This window comes from Lactuca sativa, chromosome 9, assembly GCF_002870075.4.
Source record: "Lactuca sativa cultivar Salinas chromosome 9, Lsat_Salinas_v11, whole genome shotgun sequence".
Taxonomy (NCBI): Eukaryota; Viridiplantae; Streptophyta; class Magnoliopsida; order Asterales; family Asteraceae; genus Lactuca; species Lactuca sativa.
The window spans coordinates 120,600,639-120,609,056 of NC_056631.2; the positions used below are offsets into that span (position 1 = coordinate 120,600,639).

General features: G+C 33.0%; 1 long non-coding RNA gene across 1 annotated transcript; it reads right to left on the minus strand.

Moving 5' to 3' along the window:
* Positions 1 to 913: 913 nt before the first annotated feature.
* On the minus strand, positions 914 to 2,567 carry LOC122195879 (uncharacterized). The gene is made up of 3 exons (XR_006186874.2): positions 2,188 to 2,567; positions 1,528 to 1,615; positions 914 to 1,301 (listed from the first exon to the last, which is right to left on the minus strand). It is a non-coding gene; the product is annotated as an uncharacterized LOC122195879 (long non-coding RNA).
* Positions 2,568 to 8,418: the final 5,851 nt, after the last annotated feature.

The following is an 8,418-nucleotide window of genomic DNA, read 5'->3' on the forward strand; positions in this document are numbered from 1 at the left end:
TGTTCATCCCACTCGTCGAGTTCCTCCTCATCTTCAAACTACTCGCCGAGTCCACTCGAAGGACTCGCCGAGTCCATTCGGTTCTACATACATGCAGAGGACTTTTGAGTCATGCATGGACTCCAAACTGTAGATCCACTCTTCTAAAGTCTATTCCTTACGTAAAGTGGCAAACTTAACGTGTGGCTAAGGAGATCTAGGCTCAAAACACTATAAACTAGGGTTTAAGACAAAGGGGCTTAACAATCAACCCAAAAACTGATGCTTTACAATTCTCCAGGCCAAGATACACTTAGATCTGAAGTAGCAACTTCAGATCTGGGCTTCTAACTCGAAATGGGTCACAATCAACCATAAAACCCCAAATCTCATAACAAAATAGGTCTAGATGCAAAGAAGGGAAAATGGCAGCTTAATACCTCCAAGAAGAACACAAACTGAAGTAGATCTCGGATCTACACCTCTCCTTTGAAGCAACCTTCTTGATCTTCAAGCTCCTTTCAAGATTTCCTTCCCCCAAAGCTATTTCTCTCAAATGATGAAGGCTCCCACGAAATCTAGGGTTTACAGGTTCTCTAGGATGATATGGAGGCTGAGGGAGGGACATAACACCCTTTATATAGGATACAACTCCCAGAATTAGGGTTTTCCTCGCACAGACCAGACTCGCCGAGTCGGTCACTTACTCCCCGACCCGGATCCCGCTCGGACTCGTCAAGTCCCTCCTTGGACTCGCCGAGTCGACCCCTAAACTTAGGGTTTTCTTTCCTTTCTTGGTCTTCAAAACTTTGGGGTGTTACAAAGGAATACTCAAAAAGTTTTGTCGTCAAACATCAACCATTTCAGATTATTCGGGAATTGCCCGCGAACAATCAAGAACATACACAACAATTACATCATTAATCAAAGCATATATATGGTAATTCACAAAGATCAATTCATACCTGAAGATCCCAGAAGTGGAAATACAAACATGGACGTCATGTATATAAAAAATGAAAATAAGAGCTTACATTTTGACAAAAGATACCACAAAATTTCATGTAGTTGAAAAGTTCTTTAAACCATCAGAAAGGATGAGGTATCCAAATAAAAATATGATCTCTTTAGCTTGTATCCTCCAAGTAGTTTTAATCAACTATATGATGTGAATGTTTCAATCTTTCTTGTAATAAAGCTACAAAGAAAGAAGGGTGACTTAGTAACCAAAGGTCCATCTCACTGGTTAACAATTAGCCCATTAAGGCTGGAGTTAGCTTTGAAATGTGTATTATTTGTCCGATTTCAATAGTCTCATCACCCTGTTACATACATAATAACATTTTCAGTTAAAATATATATTTTAAGAAGAAACAAAAAATGATAGTTGGCATCTATTAACATCAACTGAACTTAAACAGAAAACATCGATCTGAACCCCAATTTGATTATGTCTAATATTCTCATATAAAATTCCTTTACCAGTGGAGTTCAACCTGCATATTATTTTCCTTGAGCATAAGTTTGAGAGATAAGAGACAGATATACCTCATCAACATACTTACACCTCTCTAGATAGTAGGAAAAGTTTTCATGATTTCTTAAGTCCAAAGTAAAAGCACCAAATGCAGTGGTCCTGTAAAAACATAAGCTTGAATGATGTCATTTTAAAGCAAAGCGTAAGAGCTAAAAGAAAACACCTACCAAATCCATAATAGAAATCACCAATAGGTAAGTGATCAACCCAAATACTTTTATTCTTTGCTAACTCGTGTATAAAAGGGGGCAAAATTGATATAAGTGGTGGCACTCACGGCATGTTTGATGATTTTAATATCACCATAGTATTGTAAGGTACACTAAAATACAAGTATGTTGCTATTTCTTCCCCACCACTAAGCAAATAAATCCAATAGACATTAAGCACACCAAAACCATCAAGGCAAAAACAATCTAATTACAAAAAAATGTTTGTAAATGGTCAATAATAGTTTTAATATTCTGTGGTGGTGATTGAAAGTGGTGTTAGGGTCTGTACAATAGCATTAAAATATACATTTTTCAACACCATACTTCCCCTGTTCTTTCGTTTCTAAAATAAAGTTATACAATTATGGCCAAAAACATACTTGTGAGTTATAGGATGAATCCCAACCATAATCATCTAAAACACAACAAAAAGAAACAATTTAGACAGGAGTAGTTTACCTCAAATAAGAAGGATGAATGGTTTACCTTATAAACCCTGATTTAAAAGACGAAACCAAAATTAAATCTAACTTTCAAAAAACCCCAAACCTAGATAGAAGCATCAGTTGTGGTTTAGTGGTGGTGTTTACTTAGTGGGAAAGTCGATTAGCGCTTTATCGAGAGAGAGAGAGAGAGAGAGAGAGAGAGAGAGAGAGAGAGACAGAGGGGGGGTATGTGATTTAGCATTTAGAGTGATAGAGATGAAGTAGTGATGAATTTTGGGGAATCGATTAGCAAAAAACACCCCTTAAGTTTATTCATATAAGCATAAACTGTCTCAAGCAATGGTGATGATCGCCTATAGGAGGATAGAATATGGAGAGGGGTGGGGGCAGTGATACGATCAATAGTATGAAACTTATACTTGTCATTCATCGTTTTATGTGGATTACGAGTTATAAAATGGATGGTTTCTATTAGGAATTTTTCGGTCTTGAATCTACCGAATAAAATGGTTCATCTTAGGATACCCGAATGTGGTGGGTTCTAAAGGTGAACATATGTCGATAATTTCTTGTTAGGAACATAGGTCGATAATTTCATCGTAGTCCTACAATTTCTTGTTAGGAATTTACTATGTTATTATAATCATTTTTCGTTTAGAAAAACGACATACTGTAATATTAATAACTTCTAGGATTTAGTATACTTGACGTATTTCATTCTCGCATTAGGGTAGTGACTAATTATAATAAAATTCTTGTTCGAATTTACTTGAAGCTCACGATCCTAATATTTTATATAATTTTTGCCAACATATTATTAAGGCATTTATTTGAGGTAAATGAATTTTCACACGATAATCATTGAGTTATTATTTCTGATAAATGTTTATACCGTTATAATCATGTTTTCATTAACGAATTTTCATCACCTAGATACCATATGTTTTGATCCATATTTACTAATATCAGTGAATATATATTCTTTAATTATATAATGATAACGAAGTTCGCGAGCCATTAACAATTACTAGTCCATATGTTAATTAAGGATTGAGCCCACATTATATTTATCCGAGTATGTAATACATCCATTTAATAAACATGCAACTTACTTAACCGTGTCTATATATATATATATATATATATATATATATATATATATATATATATATATATATATATATATATATATATATATATATATATATATATATATATATATATATATATATATATATATATATATATATATATATATATATATATATATATATATATATATATATATATATAACCGATTTACAAGTTACAATCTAGGTATTACTAACTCTATAAGTACATCCATGTTGTTATTATGCCTGGAGTGAGTGCCTTTACCAAATCGTTTCATATACCCTTAAGAGAAACGGGGAGCATTCTTAGCAAAACTATTTCGCATGGTATGTTTGGTATGTTAAAGTAGTCGGCGATGTCATTGACCTCATCAATGTACTTGTAGGCGTCCTTGTGTCTTTCCTATGGAATGATATGTCTTTTAGTTGAGCAAGTATGTGTCCTTTCGGTTCAAAGTTGGTCGTATTGCGAAGTGTGGGTTGCACAAATCCCAGTCCGTTGTCTTCACGCATCCGTCTCTTGTATGCCTCCATTCACTGTTGTTGTTGCTTGCGGTCATGTTGTTGTTGTCTTGCTGATCAGAAGATTAGTGATATTTAAATAAAACTGATCACGGTTGCCTTGTTTAGTTATTCTCCAAGTTTGAAGTTCTAAAATCTTGCTGGAAGCCAGGAATCAATTGATGATAAGTTTTTTTTTTTTTTTTTTTTTTTTTTTTCTTTTTTTTTGTTTTTTTTTTCCAGAATGTAAAAATCAAAATCTCAGTTATCTATTTTTCTTAGAAATCAGAAACTCATTCAGTGTTTAACTATTTACAATTGTAATTTGTTATTTTGTTAATTAACTGATTTTAGAATTTTGCAAAGTTTTGCAGAAACATGATTTGTAGAAATAAGATTTTTTTGCAGGATTTGGGTTGTTGGTTTATGAGCTTATGATTTCAAGTTTGATTATTACAGATACAATGATACAAGTCTTACAATTTCATGGGAAAGATGATAACCATTGATTCTTTTTTTTAAAAGAAAGAATGATGATGGAGAAACACATAATGAAAATCAATAAAGTAAATGCCACAAAGCTTCAACAAGTGAGTCGCAACCGCAAGAACATGAAAATCAACAAGAGAATGATATTGCTGAAGCTACACAATCAAATCATAATGAAGTAGATCTTAAGCATCTAGAAAGAAATCCTGCGAAGCGAAAACAAATGTGGGAATATTCAATTAATTTAAGGGAATAAGTAAGACGAGCTTATATGACTTTAGGACCTTTCCAAATACGTCTTCAAGAATATCAAGCTAAAGGTTTAAAGAAACGTCCTCGTAGATTCCAATATTCTTGGTTCAACATTTTCCCTAATTGGTTAGAGTATTCTCCAACAACACATGCTTCTTATTGTTTTATTTTTTTATATATTTAATGATAAACCAAGCGTGTATCATGGTTATGATGCGTTTACTGTTAAAGGATTTGACAATTGGAAAAAAGTTAATGATGGAAAAAAATGTGCATTCTTGAAGCACATTGGTTGCTCATAACATTGTTGTTACATTTGATGAAGACTTGATGAACCAAGAAACACACATTGAAAATATCATAGTGAAGCAAAATGAAACACAAATATTAAAGAACCGTTTACGATTAAAAGCTTTAATTGGCACAGTTCGTTGGTTGACATTCCAAGCTTGTGCTTTACGAGGACATGATGAAATGCCTAATTCCAAAAGTCGAGGTAATTTTCTTCAACTACTTCAACTTCTAGCATCTTATAATGATGAAGTTGCAAATGTTATATTAGAGAATGCTCCATATAATTCAAAGTATATTTCTGGAGATATTCAAAAAGAAATTCTTAGTATTATTGCAAATAAAGTTAGGAAGCATATTCGTGGTGAAGTAGGGGATTCATACTTTTATGTCATGGTTGATGAGTCATGAGATAAGTCTAAAAAGGAGCAAATGGCCATAGTTTTGAGATTTGTTAATGCAGAAGGGATCATACGGGAAAGGTTCTTGGATTTGCTTCATTTTAGGGATACATTAACATTAACCTTGAAAAGAAATATGTGCAGATAACTTTTCCACTATCAGTTTGATGTTAGTAAAATATGTAGCCAAGGTTATGATGGTGCTAGTAATATGAGAGGGGAATGTAATGGATTACAAGCACTTATCGTTAAGATTGTCCTTATGCGTATTATGTTCACTGCTTTGCTCATAGATTACAACTACCACTGGCGGCTGCTTCAAGGGAAATTATTCCTATACACTAATTTTTAACAAACTTAATTTTTACAATTAATGTAGTTTGTGCTTCTAGTAAGCGTCATGATGAGTTACAAAAGGCAAAGGCAACTAAGATTGAACATTTATTAGAACTTAGTGAAATCGAATCAGGTAAAGGATAAAATCAAGCTTGGACATTAAGAAGAGCTGGTGATACACATTGGGGTTCTCATTTTCATGCTGTTTGTAGTTTGCTTAACATGTTTGATTGTACTCGTGTTTTTCTACAAGGAATAATTTGATGATGTATCTACTACTTATTCTCAACGCGGAGATGTTGATGCAGTTTACTGTTACCTGAAATCGTTTGAGTTTGTGTTTATTCTTCACTTGATGAAGAAGTAATGAGAAAATTTGATATACTTTCTCAAGCTCTAGAAAAGAAATCCCAAGATATTCTTAATGCCATGGAGTTAGTTTCAACAACAAAGGAGAGTCTAAATGATTTCAGGAACAACGGATGGGATTCTTTACTTGAACAGGTAAAAAAAATTTGTGTTAAACATCATATGCCGAATATGAAAGCTCCATATACTTCTACTCGATATCGGCCTAGAAAAAACAATAATCAGTTTACTTTTGAACCTTTTTATCGAGTAGATTTGTTTACATCCACATTAGACAAACAATTACATAAGTTGAATAATAGATTCAATGATCATGCGATGGAGTTGTTAAGTCTTAGTTTTACTTTAGTTTCAAAAGAGCACCTTAAAGTGATTAACGCTGATCAGATTTGTCTTCTTGTTGAGAAGTATTATCCTGAAGATTTTACGGAGCAAGAGAGAATTCAATTACTATATCAGTTGGATATTTTTAATATCGATATGACAAAGAATCCCAGGCTAAGTCGTGTATCAACTATTGCTGACCTATGCAAGGGTCTTGTGGAAACACAGAACATGAGACATATTATTTGCTTGATAGGGTGGTTCGGTTAATCTTGACACTTCCAGTTTCTACTGCAACAACAGAGATGGGATTTTCAGCAATGAAAATATTCAAGAACCGCAGTCACAATAAGATGTCAGATGACTTTCTCACAAACAACTTAGTGGTTTACATAGAAAGAGAAATTGCTGAAAACATTGATACGAAGTCGGTAATTGATGAATTTAAAGACCTTAAAGGTCTTCGGGCTTAATTGTAATTCTTTTCTAGCTATTTTTGGTGTTTAATTGTTAAAAAAAAATGGTTTCTATTTATGTGTAAGAACAGTAATTTTATGGTATTTTTTGGAAGTAATTTTAGGTATTTTGGGTTTTTAATTGCTAATTTTTCTTTTGGTTTTCTCATTTATAAAAACGTTAATTTTAGTTTCTAATACTTTCGGCCCCTCAAAATCAATCATTCAAGCTCCGCCCCTGTATGATTGGTTGTCATATATTTGCTCCTACAATTATTTATCCAGTTTCTATTTAACCCTAGGTTTTTGTCAAAACTCTAGTCCTATTCACAAAGATAATTAATAAGATTCAAGTCCAATCAAGAATGATGGTCATGCAAACTCAATTAAACTCAACAATAAACAGAAAAGCAGTTCTCATAAGCATAGAAGGTTCTTTAAGATGCTAAAGTAACAAATAACTAGCTAGACATCATCCAAACTATAAATCAAACCATAAAAAGTCAAGCAATCTAAACTAAATGAAAGTCATAGGTTTTTAGCCCATGATTTCAACAAGTAAACAAAGAAAAACGAAATTCAAATTAGCATTCGTGATTAAACTAAAGAAGAAAAACGAAATCGGAAGTTGCATTGCCTCAAATCTCACGAATCCAAGATATGATCGACCTTTTGCAACTCCAAGCTTCAAAGGGTGTTTTTGGCCTTTAAAGGACAATAATAGCTCCAAAAAAAGTTGAGTTTTCGGAAGATAATGACTTCTATATATAGTTTTCCCGAATCCTGATCACCACGACGTGGTAAGTACACCATGTTGTGGCCTTTGTGTTTATCATGTATTCAACAAGTCTTCTAGATCCATGGGGGGAATCCAAAACGTCACGGCGTGGTAAGTGCATAGGTTTTCAAAAGATCGCAAAAAAAAAAAAAAAAAAAAAAAAAAAAAAAAAAATCGTCCTTCCAGCTGAATCTGTTGCAACGAACATTTATGTCATCGAGACAACTTTTCAAGTCAAACAATCATGGTCAATGTTGGCAAAAGCTATGTCAACTACATGTTGTCGGGGTAGCCCTTGTTTAAGCAATGACAATAGTAGTGAGGATATATGTCTTGGCCATAGATTGGTATTGTTGTTTTCAAACTAATTAACGGCCAGGTCCCAAAAAAACAAAACATCTATAAAAATATTGTTTTGAAAAAGTTATTTTTACCATCCAAACACCGATATATATAAAACTTTTATGTTTTAATAACTTTTATATATGTTTTAATACAGAAGCACAATACATTTTATTTAGCTAGATGCATGTTGCTTATATTCTTTGCATTCAAGTCTATATGAATGCTTTTCGACGATATAAAATTAGATAGTTAATATTTGTACAACTAACAATCATTTGGATTATCTATAAATAAATAATAATTTGTTTTAGATATATAAGTTTTTACACATGCATAATGCGTGTGGTATATACATGGACTGTCACATAGCCTCTAAGAATCTACATATTTAAATATTAATTTACACATTAATGCGTCTAGTATTTAAAGCCGCCAAATTGGAATGGTCGTCTCCTAAACCGTAAAAGTTACTAAAACAATGAAATAATGGTAAATAGACAGTAGGTCAAGTGAGGCGATAATTTTTTTAATTAATCCTGACTATAAATAAGTAGCAGTCCGACCCCAAGACAGTATCAGTGTATTACCAGG